This window comes from Mesoplodon mirus (assembly GCF_964341445.2).
Source record: "Mesoplodon mirus genome assembly, chromosome: 19".
Classification (NCBI taxonomy): Eukaryota; Metazoa; Chordata; class Mammalia; order Artiodactyla; family Ziphiidae; genus Mesoplodon; species Mesoplodon mirus.
In genome coordinates, this window is record NC_138995.1 from 26,475,602 (window position 1) to 26,492,176 (window position 16,575).

The 16,575-nt window shown below is 38.7% G+C and overlaps 1 long non-coding RNA gene across 2 annotated transcripts in view; it reads right to left on the reverse strand.

Moving 5' to 3' along the window:
• Positions 1-4,310: 4,310 nt before the first annotated feature.
• LOC309795236 overlaps positions 4,311-16,575 on the reverse strand; it is a 304,805-nt gene continuing 292,540 nt past the window's right edge. For both annotated transcript variants that reach the window (XR_014292229.1, XR_014292230.1), the window contains exon 4: positions 4,311-4,385. This is a non-coding gene — a long non-coding RNA (uncharacterized lncRNA). The remainder of the gene's footprint in view (positions 4,386-16,575) is intronic.

Sequence of the window (16,575 nt, forward strand, 5' to 3'; positions counted from 1 at the left end):
TTTTCCATAGTCTTATAATGTGACATTTCTACTATGAGCAAAAATTGGTGGAAATATCATAAACTCTGCAGACCTTAGTAAAGTTACATAGATTCTAATGATGAAATTATTATTTCTTAACAGATTTATTAAAAGGGGAAATCTGCAAAGTACTTGTACTGGCTGACAGAGTAAATGTGCAATAAATTGTTGCTCAAGGTAACATAATGATACAAGATGGTATGGAGTCTCTCAAGTGGGGTTCCAGCTGAAAACATGTGGCACTTTGAAATTAGGATAATTTGAGGAGAGTTTAATAAATACGCTATTTTAAAAGGTGAGAAAAAGGATATAGAACCCATGGAAGATATTACAATACCTTAGAGTTAAAATACAGTGGGTAAAAAGGGTCAGTTTTGCTCAAAATGGACAAGGTTGTGTGCTGAGAGCCATTCTAGGCAGCTGAGAACTTTCAGTTAATAGAGAGAACAAGCCTACAGCGAGCCACAGTGAGGATCTGGGGGATTAAACCCCCCAAGCTCACTCTCCACCCTCCCTCTTTCCATGTATATAGTCTATACAGGTCAGCCTCTCATGGCACAAGACAAGAAGGAAAAAAGTAGAAAGTGGATCTGGAGAGGCAAGCAGAATATGTTCCACTGAGGGTATATTTAAGTATATATATATATATATATATATATATATATATATATATATATATTAAGCCTCTGTATATATGTATGGAAACATATAAATACACATATGTTCACTAGTGAATTAGGCATAAAGTTTTATTCTGTTTCATCAAATGTGACAACAGGTTTCCTTTAGCTTAACAGTCAAATAATGAGTTCATATATTTATTTTTCTTATTGTTAATACCTTGACGGCAAGGACTGAATTCCTTTTTGTATCTCAGTCCTCAATGCCATTTGATACGTACTAGTTAGGTATAGTTACCATGAATGTTTATTGTATTGAATTGAGTTAAATGTTTGTTGAAGGCCACCCTTTCATTAAATAAGGAATCTCACTTACATAGGATTTTGACTTTACATCTGAAAATAATTTTGTAGGAAAGGTTAAGCGTTTTAGCCAAGGTCACAGAGCTGATGAGCCATAATATTGGGTAAGAGCCAGGGTCCCAATTTTTGATCCTGTCCTTTTCTAATATGCCATTCTCGACATACAAATTCTCTTTACACATGCACTTGACAACTCCATCCATTCAGGACCCTGGACAGTGCTTGGCACGTGGGAAACAGAACCATTTTTGTTCATTTGCTTTGCCTTTCACAGTCGTGTTCCCTGATCCTAGAACAGTACTAGGAATATGGCAGGTGTTCTATAACGGTTTATTGAAGAAGTAAAAGAATGAGAAGAAGAAGAAGGAAGAAGGTTGTTCCAAGCAAACAGTATGTTATTTCTTCCTATTTATGAGTCTTTCCCCTTAGATACATTTTTGGGGCACCCTGCACATATATGCTGATTAAGTTCATTGCATTAGCAACTATGTATTCGGGCAACATTAATTGTTAGGGATATTCTTCATCAGCTGATTTCTTGGCCATGGAAAACCAAAGGAGATCACAAGCAGAATTTTCTGTAAAGAGACCAGTCATTTTTCTATGTTCTCTTTCACAGCATTAAAATACTATTCCCTATTTAAATACCAAAAAAAGTATTTCATGTAAGAGCTCATTCTGGGCTCAATCTCCCAATCTATGGGTGGAATGACTGAATCTGGTTTTTCTCTCAATGAAAAATTATTAATGGGAGAGCTTTAGAAATCATTTCCTTGTGAAATATAAATCTGTCTCTTTGAATAAAGCATTCTGACAGGCAGCCTAGAAAGTACTAATACAAGGTAACAGTCTATCTATACTTCTGAACTTTATTTGACTGCGAGGAAAACAGTAAAAGTTCTATTATGGCACATCAGAAAAGCCTGGCTCTACCCAGGCCTATGTATTTCTTTTACAAAAATACTCGTAAATCATTTAAAATCATTGACCATATCTTACACCTCTCTTTCAGCCACAGTTCAGATGGAAGCTGTTATACTCTAAATGACTTTGCTTCTCAGATGTAAAACAGAATTTATGTTTACTCTTCCTCAGACACCCACACTTTCCTTCTGCAAGATAAACCTTATAACTGCTTAAAATCATCTCTTTTCTTTATGTGATTACTGAAAGAATGGCAGATTTACAGGCATAAGACCATCTGTACGAAGAAAAGAAGATGATTTTTTTTCTTAATAGAAAACATGGCATGTTTTATTATCACTTTTATAATCTTGCTTATCTGCACACAAGAATCCTCCATGTTTGACCTATAGGTATCTCCTCTATGAAGCCAATGAAACACACCCACCTTTATGTTAAACCAAGGCTTCTCAGCCTCCCAGCACTACTGACATTTGAGTGATGAATAATTTGATAATTCTTTGTTGGGGAGTGGGGAGGGGGGATGGCCTGTGCAATGTAGGATGTTTAGCAGCATCCCTGGCTTTTACCCACTAGATGTCAGTAGCACACCCCACCCCCCCACGACGTGACAATAGAAACGCCAAATGCCATATTGCAAAATCACCCCCAGGTTGAGAACCACTGTGAACACATTCCACACCTGCTTAGTAAACTACAGGAAAAAAGTTAGAGTTAAGGTACACCTACTAAGGACCCGAGAGAATTCATACATCCATTCGCACACCCGTTCATTCATGCATCAACTCTTTCTTTCCTTCAGTCACTTTTTCCTGACCATTTGGAGGTTCAGCAAATCTTGCCCTATAGTAAATAACATTCTCATGTAGACCTGGTTCTAGTTATTTAAAGGGTGTAATTATGCACTAAGTCCTAGAAAGGAAAGTCTAGGAAGGAATGAAAAATTGAATAAATCTGACTCTTGACTTGGAACTCACGAATTACGGAAAAAGGAGTCACAGCACTTATAGTCACCAAGATTTTATTTTGCGAATTGCAGTTAGAAGAAGACATAATGCAACACTGAGATTTAGAGTGCTGATACCTCATAAGATATCTTATACTTCAAATGCCAACTCTCCAAAAAAAAACCACTACATTTTATTAAACATAAGAGACAGACGAGCATATTTTTTGAGACATTTGGAGTAAATCATTTAGTGAATATACAAAAAAACCTGGATTAGAGGGTTTTTTTCATTTGCTTGATACTTTATAATTTCAAGTTTTTCTACACGTGTGCATTTCTTTTATTATTAGAAAAAATCAGTAAGCTTTATAAAGTTCATTAAAAATTCTGGCTCCTGTACATTTGAAGTTAGGCCCAGTGCAGTGAACACTTTACAGTAATTTTCAGCCTCAGATAGGATTATTTATGGGCAACCACAGAGTACCCCTAGAGAGCGGGGAAATAAAGTTGACATGTGGCATATTCCAAATTGCTTCTGAACACACAAAACAGCAGCAGGTCTTTGAAGATCAGGCCTGCAGTCTCTGCCCAGGGAACAATGGCCCATGTAACAAAGTCATCTCTCTCTCCAGTCTTCCTAACTCTTGCCCAAGTGATTTCTGCTGCAGCACCTAAAGCCTCTAACCCTCCACACCCAGGCCTCTAGAAGGTCACATCTGCATTGGCTAGAAGGTCAATCCAGGTGGTACTGCCCATGGATACTGTATGTTATTGCTCGTTGGCTGATACTGTATGTTATTGCTCATTGGCTTAATTACAGATTCTTCCCTTGCCAGCCTTTCCTTCCGGATCACCTTCTGCTGTGTGCTGCTTGGACATTTAGCTAGAAATAGCAGGAAAGGAAGTAGAAAGCAGAGGATCGAGCTATGGATCTGTGAGGAAGACAGTCTACAGGTCCATGCAAGTTGCTTGCAGGATACAAATGAGGGGAATAAAAGTCTCTCAGAGAAAAATTACTTCCTTGAGAACACAAATAAAATCTCTGCTGAGGCTGTGAGGAGAAATGGCTTGGATACCATGTTGACCTGGGGTCCAGTCCCAGCTCTGTCTGCATTAGCTGTGCCACCTCAGGGGATCCCGCTAAGTGCTCTAAATCCAGTTTTTCCCTTCTGAAAAATGGACTTTATAATACCTATCACAATCTGCAAACTAAATGATAACTACTATAGACAATATTTAGGGTACTTAAGTCATCCATTTATTCATTCAAACAATTAACTGAGTGCATAATTTGTGACAGAAACTCTGCTACACGTTGAATAAAACATGGTCAACAAAAGTAGATACAGTGCTTCCCCTCAGGGAAGCATCCAGTCTAATTAGAAATCTGTATACTTAAGAAATAAACACATAAGTATATGATTAATCGTGCTACTTACAACAAAGCAGAAGTTTGTGGAGGCCATTTGAGGGTTGGGAAGGCTGTGCTGAGGATCATCAACTTGAATCTGGAAGACAGAAAATTTACCAGGTGAAGGAAAGAAAAGCATTCCATATGGACTGAACAACACAAAAAAGTATGTTATGTTATTATGGAACATAGGAGGCCCAAAAAGCCATGTTCTTTGTGTATTCAGTACATAGCACAGTGCCTAGCATATAGAGGTCAATAAGTATTTGTTGAATGAATAAATGAAATTTCTAAGAAGTATTCTGTGAGTGTTGATTCAGTTACTTGCTAAAGGTACATTCTTTGGCAAATGAATTACTTGTCTAAGCCTTAGTTTCCTTATTTGTCGGCTACTATTATTTGTAATACTGACATCTCTAGATTATGTTTAGGATTACATGAAAAAGTGGACATGAAAGGACTTAAGAGCTGCACAAACATTAGTTAAGTCTCTCATAAATAGGAGTTTTCCTCCATAAATATCACTAAGATGACAAGTTCCCTGAGCACAGGAGCCAAATTTATTTAGTTCACCCCTACATTCATAGCATCCATTGAAGTACCTGGACTAAAGCACTCACTCAATAAACACCTGATGATGAAATACCCATTGATACTGATTATGCTTTTATTTTTCAGTGTGTATACAGCTATGTGTGCACATATATCTCTTTGATTTAGGTTCCTGTGTTGTTTCTGTCTAAGGCATCAAGACACAAGCATATTAAACCAAATATGATTACACAGTCTCCCTCTTGTGCTCCCTGCACTATTCACCAAATCTATGCCTATTAACCAGCCTGAAAAGGTCCTGAAATATTTCTAAGCAGAGCTGGTGCCTTTACTAATTGAGCCTTTCCCTTTATTCTCTAACTCAATTTGCTTCTAAAAAACAGGAGTGGGGCACAAGAAGGAGTGGTAAATTTATTTTATAATTTATTGGAAGACTAATATGGCCACCTCAAAGTGTGAAAAGCAATAGAGCACAGAAGTGTTGAGAGGCACCATTTGCCATAGACCTCGAGCATCCCAGCACATATTTGCCGGGTATGCCAAGAATGCAAGATCTTGAGCTTTCTTTACCTGGACCATTTCTCAGGACTCTATTAGCAGAAAGCAACCTTGAGGAGGAATGAGATAATGTCTCTACGCCCTCCAGTCCCCTAGCAGAAACTACTTCCACTTACTATGACACTGGTGAATCCTATAATCCAGAGTTTCTCTCCTGTAATGCACACCCTTAGACTTGGTGAAGGGAGAAGGTGGGGGAACCAAAACAAATGATCGTAAAGCTCTGGTTTCTGCTTTTGTTGTGAGGAAAAACATTCTGTTCTCTGAACCAAGAGTCTCATGTCTTCAGTCAGTCCGTTATACTGAAGCAGACTAACTTGTTAGCCTTTAAGTAGAGTAAAATCACAACCTTTTCACTGTTCTGGACATTTGGTAATAATTTTGGCGTTAGAATCTAGGTCTATTTTTCCATTTAACATTTTTTGAGCTTCGGTTTTTGTCTTTTGAATGCTAAGATCATACCCACAACCACAAGTGCTGAGCCAGAATTACATTTTTTCATTTGCAATCAAATAAGTCTAAATACTGCATTGTGCTAACAACAAAACAATACAAAAGTAAACAACCACAAGCTTCCTGGTCGCAGGAGAGTCAGAAATGGAATACTTCTGGGTGCTGTCTCAGACATGGGAATTCCCAGGCCATCATCGCTAGGGTTATTTTGAATGATATAACTCCAATTACCTTCTATCTTTAAGTTCAAGATTCTAATTCCTAGGGCTTCCTGGTGGCACAGTGGTTAAGAATCCGCCTGCCAATGCAGGGGACACAGGTTCGAGCCCTGGTCCGGGAAGATCCCACATGCTGTGGAGCAACTAAGCCCGTGTGCCACAACTACTGAGCCTGTGCTCTAGAGCCCACAAGCCACAACTACTGAGCCTGTGTACCACAACTACTAAAGCCCACACACCTAGAGCCCATGCTCCACAACAAAAAGTAGCCCACGCTTGCTGCAACTAGAGAAAGCCCGCACGCAGCAACGAAGACCCAACCCAGCGAAAAATAAATAAATAAAATCAATTAAAAAAAAAGATTCTAATTCCTAGGACAGGAATATTGATTAGTTGAGCTTGGGTCATGTCTTTTCCCTTTGACCAAGGTAATGTGATAGGGAGAGAAGAGGGACAGGCATTTTACTTTATTTTTTTAACATCTTTATTGGAGTACAATTGCTTTACAATGGTGTGTTAGTTCTGCTTTATAACAAAGTGAATCAGTTATACATATACATATGTTCCCATAGCTCTTCCCTCTTGCATCTCCCTCCCTCCCACACAACCTATCCCACCCCTCTAGGTGGTCACAAAGCACAGAGCTGATCTCCCTGTGCTATGCGGCTGCTTCGCACTAAGCTAGCTATTTTACGTTTTGTAGTGTATATATGTCCATGCCACAATCTCACTTTGTCACACCTTACCCTTCCCGTTCCCCATATCCTCAAGTCATTCTCTAGTAGGTGTCTTTGTTCCCATCTTGCCCATAGGTTCTTCAGGATGATTTTTTTTTTTTTTAGATTTCATATATATGGGTTAGCATACGGTATTTTTCTCTCTGACTTATTTCACTCTGTATGACAGACTCTAGGTCCATCCACCTCACTACAAATAACTCAATTTCATTTCTTTTTATGGCTGAGTAATATTCCATTGTATATCTGTGCCACATCTTGTTATCCATTCATCTGTTGATGGACACTTCGGTTGCTTCCATGTCCTGGCTATTGTAAATAGAGCTGCAATGAATATTTTGGTACATGATTCTTTTTGAATTATGGTTACCTCAGGGTATATGCCCATTAGTGGGATTGCTGGATCATATGGTAGCTCTATTTTTAGTTTTTTAAGGAACCTCCATACTGTTCTCCATAGTGGCTGTATCAATTTACCTTCCCAACAACAGTGCAAGAGGGTTCCCTTTTCTCCACACCCTCTCCAGCATTTACTGTTTGTAGATTTTTTGATGATGGCCATTCTGACTGGTGTGAGATGCTAGCTCATGGTAGTTTAGATTTGCTTTTCTCTAATGATTAACCATGCTGAGCATTCTTTCATGTGTTTGTTGGCAATGTGTATATCTTTGGAGAAATGTCTATTTATGTCTTCTGCCCATTTTTGGATTGGGTTGTTTGTTTTTTTGATACTGAGCTGCTTGTAAATTTTGGAGATTAATCCTTTGGAGCTGATTGCTCCAGCTCCGTTTTTCTTTCTCAAGATTGCTTTGGCTATTCGGGGTCTTTTGTGTTTCCATACAAATTGTGAAACTTTTTGTTCTAGTTCTGTGAAAAATGTCATTGGTAGTTTGATAGGGATTGCATTGAATCTGTAGATTGCTTTGGGTAGTAGAGTCATTTTCACAATATTGATGCTTCCAATCCAAGAACATGGTATATCTCTCCATCTATTTGTATCATCTTTAATTCCTTTCATCAGTGTCTTATAATTTTCTGCATACAGGTCTTTTGTCTCCTTAAGAAGGTTTATTCCTAGATATTTTATTCTTTGTGTTGCAACGGTAAATGGGAGTGTTTTCTTAATTTCACTTTCAGATTTTTCATCATTAGTGTATAGGAATGCTAGAGATTTCTGTGCATTAATTTTGTATCCTGCTACTTTACCAAATTAATTGATTAGCTCTAGTAGTTTTCTGGTAGCATCTTTACGATTCTCTATGTATAGTATCATGTCACCTGCAAACAGTGACAGCTTTACTTCTTCTTTTCCGATTTGGATTCCTTTTATTTCTTTTTTTTCTCTGATTGCTGTGGCTAAAACTTCCAAAACTATGTTGAATAAGAGTGGTGAGAGTGGGCAACCTTGTCTTCTTCCTGATCTTACTGGAAATGGTTTCAGTTTTTCACCATTGAGGATGATGTTGGCTGTGGGTTTGTCATACATGGCCTTTATTATGTTGAGGAAAGTTGCCTCTATTCTTACTTTCTGGAGGGTTTTAATCATAAATCGGTGTTGAATTTTGTCGAAAGCATTCACTGCATCTATTGAGATGATCATATGGTTTTTCTCCTTCAATTTGTTAATATGGTGTATCACGTTGATTGATTTGCATATATTGAAGGATAAACGACACTCGATCATGGTGTATGATTCTTTTAATGTGCTGTTGGATTCTGTTTGCTAGTATTTTGTTGAGGATTTTTGCATCTATGTTGATCAGTGATATTGGCCTGTAGTTTTCTTTGTGACATCTTTGTCTTGTTTTGGTATCATGGTGATGGTGGCCTCCCAGAATGAGCTTGGGAGTGTTCCTCCCTCTGCTATATTTTGGAAGAATTTGAGAAGAATCGGTGTTAGCTCTTCTCCAAATGTTTAATAGAATTCGCCTGTGAAGCCATCTGGTCCTGGGCTTTTGTTTGTTGGAAGACTTTTAATCACAGTTTCAATTTCAGTGCTTGTGATTGGTCTGTTCATATTTTCTATTTCTTCCTGATTCAGTCTTGGCAGGTTGTGCATTTCTAAGAATTTGTCCATTTCTTCCAGGTTGTCCATTTTATTGGCATAGAGTTGCTTGTAGTAATCTTTCATGATCCTTTGTATTTCTGCAGTGTCAGTTGTTACTTCTCCTTTTTCATTTCTAATTCTATTGATTTGAGTCTTCTCCCTTTTTTCTTGATGAGTCTGGCTAATGGTTTATCAATTTTGTTTATCTTCTCAAAGAACCAGCTTTTAGTTTTATTGATCTTTGCTATCATTCCTTCATTTCTTTTTCATTAATTTCTGATCTTTATGATTTCTTTCCTTCTGCTAACTTTGGGGTTTTTTTGTTCTTCTTTCTTTAATTGCTTTAGGTGTAAGGTTAGGTTGTTTATCGGAGTAGTTTCTTGTTTCTTAAGGTAGGATTGTGTTGCTATCAACTTCCCTCTTACAACTGCTTTTGCTGCATCCCATAGGTTGTGGGTCGTTGTGTTTTCATTGTCACTTGTTTCCAGGTATTTTTCGATTTCCTCTTTGATTTCTTCAGTGATCTCTTGGTTATTAAGAAGTGTATTGTTTAGCCTCCATGTGTTTGTATTTTTTACAGTTTTATCCTGTAATTGATATCTAGTCTACTAGCATTGTGGTCAGAAAAGATACTTGATACAATTTCAATTTTCTTAAATTTACCAAGGCTTGATTTGTGACCCAAGATATGATCTATCCTGGAGAATGTTCCATGAGCACTTGAGAAAAAAGTGTACTCTGTTGTTTTTGGATGGAATGTACTATAAATATCAAGTCCATCTTCTTTAATGTATCATTTTAAGCTTGCGTTTCCTTATTTATTTTCATTTTGGATGATCTGTCCACTGGTGAAAGTGGGGTGTTAAAGTCCCCTACTATGACTGTGTTACTGTCGATTTCCCCTTTTATGGCTGTTAGTATTTGCCTTATGTATTGAGTTGCTCCTATGCAGGTGCATAAATATTTACAATTGTTATATCTTCTTCTTGGACCGATCCATTGATCATTTTTTTTATTAGTTTCTGCTTTATAACTAAGTGAATCAGTCATACATATACATCTGTTCCCACATCCCTTCCCTCATGCATCTCCCTCCCTCCCACCATCCCCATCCCACCCCTCCAGGCAGTCACAAAGCACCGAGCTGATCTCCCTGTGCTCTGCGGCTGCTTCCCACTATCTATCTACCTTACGTTTGGTAGTGTATATATGTCCATGCCTCTCTTTTGCTTTGTCACAGCTTACCCTTCCCCCTCCCCATATCCTCAAGTCCATTCTCAAGTAGGTCTGTGTCTTTATTCCTGTTTTACCCCTAGGTTCTTCATGACATTTTTTTTAAATTCCATATATATGTTAGCATACAGTATTTGTCTTTCTCTTTCTGACTTACTTCACTCTGTATGACAGACTCTAGGTCTATCCACCTCATTACAAATAGCTAAGTTTCTTTCTTTTTATGGCTGAGTAATATTCCATTGTATATATGTGCCACATCTTCTTTATCCATTTATCCGATGATGGACACTTAGGTTGTTTCCATCTCCAGGCTATTGAGAATAGAGCTGCAATGAACATTTTGGTACATGTCCCTTTTTGAATTATGGTTTTCTCAGGGTATATGCCTAGTAGTGGGATTGCTGGGTCATATGGTAGTTCTATTTTTAGTTTTTTAAGGAACCTCCATACTGTTCTCCATAGTGGCTGTACCAATTCACATTCCCACCAGCAGTGCAAGAGTGTTCCCTTTTCTCCACACCCTCTCCAGCATTTATTGTTTCTAGATTTTTTGATGATGGCCATTCTGACTAGTGTGAGATGATATCTCATTGTAGTTTTGATTTGCATTTCTCTAATGATTAATGATGTTGAGCATTCTTTCATGTGTTTGTTGGCAGTCTGTATATCTTCTGTGGAGAAATGCCTATTTATGTCTTCTGCCCATTTTTGGATTGGGTTGTTTTTTTTTTTGCTATTGAGCTGCATGAGCTGCTTATAAATTGTGGAGATTAATCCTTTATCAGTTGCTTCATTTGCAAATATTTTCTCCCATTCTGAGGGTTGTCTTTTGGTCTTGTTTATGGTTTCCTTTGCTGTGCAAAACCTTTGAAGTTTCATTAGGTCCCATTTGTTTACCTTTGTTTTTATTTCCATTTCTCTGGGAGGTGGGTCCAAAAGGATCTTGCTGTGATTTGTGTCATAGAGTGTTCTGCCTATGTTTTCCTCTAAGAGTTTGATAGTTTTTGGCCTTACATTTAGGTCTTTAATCCATTTTGAGCTTATTTTTGTGTATGGTGTTAGGGAATGATCTAATCTCATACTTTTACATGTCCCTGTCCAGTTTTCCCAGCACCACTTATTGAAGAGGCTGTCCTTTCTCCACTGTACATTCCTGCCTCCTTTAACAAAGATAAGTTGACCATATGTGCATGGGTTTATCTCTGGGCTTTCTATCCTGTTCCACTGATCTATCCTTCTGTTTTTGTGCCAGTACCACACTATCTTGATTACTGTAGCTTTGTAGTATAGTCTGAAGTCAGGGAGCCTGATTCCTCCAGCTCCATTTTTCATTCTCAAGATTGCTTTGGATATTCGGGGTCTTTTGTTTTTCCAAACAAATTTTGAAATTTTTTGTTCTAGTTCTGTGAAAAATGCCAGTGGTAGTTTGATAGGGATTGCATTGAATCTGTAGATTGCTTTGGGTAGTAGAGTCATTTTCACAATATTGATTCTTCCAATCCAGGAGCATGGTATATCTCTCCATCTATTTGTATCATCTTTAATTTCTTTCATCAGTGTCTTATAATTTTCTGCATAGAGGTCTTTTGTCTCCTTAGGTAGGTTTATTCCTAGATATTTTATTCTTTTTGTTGAAATGGTAAATGGGAATGTTTTCTTGATTTCACTTTCAGATTTTTCATCATTAGTGTACAGGAATGCCAGAGATTTCTGTGCATTAATTTTGTATCCTGCTACTTTACCAAATTCATTAATTAGCTCTAGTAGTTTTCTGGTAGCATCTTTAGGATTCTCTATGTATAGTATCATGTCATCTGCAAACAGTGACAGCTTTACTTCTTCTTTTCCGATTTGGATTCCTTTTATTTCCTTTTCTTCTCTGATTGCTGTGGCTAAAACTTCCAAAACTAAGTTGAATAAGAGTGGTGAGAGTGGGCAGCCTTGTCTTGTTCCTGATCTTAGTGGAAATGGTTTCAGTTTTTCACCATTGAGGACAATGTTGGCTGTGGGTTTGTCATATATGGCCTTTATTATGTTGAGGAAAGTTCCCTCTTTGCCTACTTTCTGCAGGGTTTTTATCATAAATGGGTGTTGAATTTTGTCGAAAGCTTTCTCTGCATCTATTGAGATGATCATATGGTTTTTCTCCTTCAATTTGTTAATATGGTGTATCACATTGATTGATTTGCGTATATTGAAGAATCCTTGCATTCCTGGAATAAACCCCACTTGATCATGGTGTATGATCCTTTTAATGTGCTGTTGGATTCTGTTTGCTAGTATTTTGTTGAGGATTTTTGCATCTATGTTCATCAGTGATATTGGCCTGTAGTTTTCTTTCTTTGTGACATCCTTGTCTGGTTTTGGTATCAAGGTGATGGTGGCCTCGTAGAATGAGTTTAGAAGTGCTCCTCCCTCTGCTCTATTTTGGAAGAGTTTGAGAAGGATAGGTGTTAGCTCTTCTCTAAATGTTTGATAGAATTAGCCTGTGAAGCCATCTGGTCCTGGGCTTTTGTTTGTTGGAAGATTTTTTATCACAGTTTCAATTTCAGTGCTTGTGATTGGTCTGTTCATATTTTCTATTTCTTCCTGATTCAGTCTTGGCAGGTTGTGCATTTCTAAGAATTTGTCCATTTCTTCCAGGTTGTCCATTTTATTGGCATAGAGTTGCTTGTAGTAATCTCTCATGATCTTTTGTATTTCTGCAGTGTCAGTTGTTACTTCTCCTTTTTCATTTCTAATTCTATTGATTTGAGTCTTCTCCCTTTTTTTCTTGATGAGTCTGGATAATGGTTTGTCAATTTTGTTTATCTTCTCAAAGAACCAGCTTTTAGTTTTATTGATCTTTGCTATCGTTTCCTTCATTTCTTTTTCATTTATTTCTGACCTGATCTTTATGATTTCTTTCCTTCTGCTAACTTTGGGTTTTTTTGTTCTTCTTTCTCTAATTGCTTTAGGTGCAGGGTCAGGTTGTTTACTCGAGATGTTTCCTGTTTCTTAAGGTGGGATTGTATTGCTATAAACTTCCCCCTTAGAACTGCTTTTGCTGCACCCCATAGGTTTTGGGTCGTCGTGTCTCCACTGTCATTTGTTTCTAGGTATTTTTTTATTCTCTTTGATTTCTTCAGTGATCACTTCATTATTGAGTAGTGTATTGTTTAGCTTCCATGTGTTTGTATTTTTTACAGATCTTTTCCTGTAATTGATGTCTAATCTCATAGCATTGTGGTCGGAAAAGATACTTGATACGATTTCAATTTTCTTAAATTTACCAAGGCTTGATTTGTGACCCAAGATATGATCTATCCTGGAGAATGTTCCATGAGCACTTGAGAAAAATGTGTATTCTGTTCTTTTTGGATGGAATGTCCTATAAATATCAATTAAGTCCATCTTGTTTAATGTATCATTTAAAGCTTGTGTTTCCTTATTTATTTTCATTTTGGATGATCTGTCCATTGGTGAAAGTGGGGTGTTGAAGTCCCCTCCTATGAGTGTGTTACTGTCAATTTCCCATTTTATGGCTGTTAGTATTTGCCTTATGTATTGAGGTGCTCCTATGTTGGGTGCATAAATATTTACAATTGTTATATCTTCTTCTTGGATCGATCCCTTGATCATTATGTAGTGTCCTTCTTTGTCTCTTCTAATAGCCTTTATTTTAAAGTCGATTTTGTCTGATATAAGAATTGCTACTCCAGCTTTCTTTTGGTTTCTATTTGCATGGAATATCTTTTTCCATCCCCTTACTTTCAATCTGTATGTGTCTCTAGGTCTGAAGTGGGTCTCTTGTAGACAGCATATATATGGGTCTTGTTTTTGTATCCATTCAGCCAATCTGTGTCTTTTGGTGGGAGCATTTAGTCCATTTACATTTAAGGTAATTATCGATATGTATGTTCCTATTCCCATTTTCTTAATTGTTTTGGGTTTGTTATTGTAGGTCTTTTCCTTCTGTTGTGTTTCTTGTGTAGAGAAGTTCCTTTAGCATTTGTTGTAAAGCTGGTTTGGTGGTGCTGAACTCTCTCAGCTTTTGCTTGTCTGTAAAGTTTTTAATTTCTCCATCAAATCTGAATAAGATCCTTGCTGGGTAGAGTAATCTTGGTTGCAGGTTTTTCTCCTTCATCACTTTAATTATGTCCTGCCACTCCCTTCTGGCTTGTAGAGTTTCTGCTGAGAAATCAGCTGTTAACCTGATGGGGATTCCCTTTGTGTGTTATTTGTTGTTTTTGCCTTGCTGCTTTTAATATGATTTCTTTGTGTTTAATTTTTGACAGTTTGATTAATATGTGTCTTGGCATATTTCTACTTGGATTTATTCTGTATGGGACTCTCTGTGCCTCCTGGACTTGATTAACTATTTCCTTTCCCATATTAGGGAAGTTTTCAACTATAATCTCTTCAAATATTTTCTCAGTCCCTTTCTTTTTCTCTTCTTCTTCTGGAACCCCTATAATTCGAATGTTGGTGCGTTTAATGTTGTCCCAGAGGTCTCTGAGACTGTCCTCTGTTCTTTTCATTCTTTTTTCTTTAGTTTGCTCTGCAGCAGTTATTTCCACTATTTTATCTTCCACCTCACTTATCCGTTCTTCTGCCTCAGTTATTCTGCTGTTGATCCCATCTAGAGTATTTTTTATTTCATTCATTGTGTTTTTAATCGATGCTTGATTCATCTTTAGTTCTTCTAGGTGCTTGTTAACTGTTTCTTGCATTTTGTCTATTCTATTTCCAAGATTTTGGATCATGGAAATAGAATCTTGGATCATCTTTACTATCATCATTCTGAATTCTTTTTCAGGTAGACTGCCTATTGCCTCTTCATTTGTTAGGTCTGGTAGGTTTTTATCTTGCTCCTTCACCTGCTGTGTGTTTTTCTGTCTTCTCATTTTGCTTAACTTACTGTGCTTGTTGTTTCCTTTTAGCAGGCTGCAGGTTCAGAGTTTCCGTTGTTTTTGCTGTCTGTCCCCAGTGGCTAAGGTTGGTTCAGTGGGTTGTGTAAGCTTCCTGGTGGAGGGTACTAGTGCCTGTGTTCTGTCGGATGAGGCTGGATCTTGTCCTTCTGGTGGGCAGGTCCATGTCTGGTGGTGTGTTTTGGGGTGTCTGTGGCCTTATTATTATTTTAGGCAGCCTGTCTGCTAATGGGTGGGGTTGTGTTCCTGTCTTGATAGTTTTTTGGCATAGGGTGTCCAGCACTGTAGCTTGCTGGTCGTTGAGTGAAGCTGGGTCTTGGCATTGAGATGGAGATCTCTGGGGGATTTTCACCATTTGATATTACGTGGAGCTGGGAGGTCTCTTGTGGACCATTGTCCTGAACGTTGCTCTCCCACCTCAGAAGCACAGCCCTGACACCTGGCTGGAGTACCAAGAGCCTTTCATCCACACGGTTCAGAATAAAAGGGAGAAAAAAAAAGAAAGAAGGCAAGAAAGAAGATAAAATAAAATAAAAATGAAGTAAAATAAAATAATTTATTAAAATAAAAAATATTAAGAAAAAAAATTTTTAAGTAATTAAAAAAATAGACAGAACCCTAGGACAAATGGTAGAAGCAAAGCTATACAGACAAAATCACACACAGAAGCGTACACATACACACTCACAAAAAGAGAGAAAGGGAAAAAAATATATATATCTTTGCTCCCAAAGTCCACCTCCTCAATTTGGCATGATTTGTTGTCTATTCAGGTATTCCACAGATGCAGGGTACATCAAGTTGATTGTGGAGATTTAATCCGCTGCTTCTGAGGCTGCCGGGAGAGATTTCCTTTTCTCTTCTTTGTTCGCACGGCTCCTGGGGTTCAGCTTTGGATTTGGCCCCGCCTGTGCGTGTAGGTCGCCTGAGGGTGTCTGTTCTTCACTCAGACAGGACAGGGTTAAAGGAGCAGCTGATCCAGGGGCTCTGGCTCACTCAGACCGAGGGGAGGGAGGGGTGCGGATGCAGGCCGAGCATGTGGTGGTAGAGGCCGCCGTGACGTTGCACCAGCCTGAGGCGCGCCGTGCATTCTCCCTGGGAAGTTTTCCCTGGATAATGGGACCCTGGCAGTGGCGGGCTGCACAGGCTCCCAGGAGGGGAGGTGTGGATGGTGACCTGTGCTTGCACACAGGCTTCTTGGTGGCTGCAGTAACAGCCTTAGTGTCTCATGCCTGTCTCTGGGGTCTGCGCTGATAGCTGCCGCTTGCACCCGTCTCTGGAGCTCCTTTAAGCGGCGCTGTTAATCCCCTCTCCTCGCACACCAGGAATCAAAGAGGCAAGAAAAAGTCTCTTGCCTCTTCGGCAGCTCCATACGTTTCCCCGGACTCCCTCCCCGCTAGCCGTGGTGCACTGACCCCTTCAGGCTGTGTTCATGCAGCCAACCCCAGTCCTCTCCCTGGGATCCGACCGAAGCCCGAGCCTCAGCTCCAAGCCCCCCGCCCGCCCCGGCGGGTGAGCAGACAAGCCTCTTGGGCTGGTGAGAGCTGGTCGGCACCGATCCTCTGTGCAGGAATCT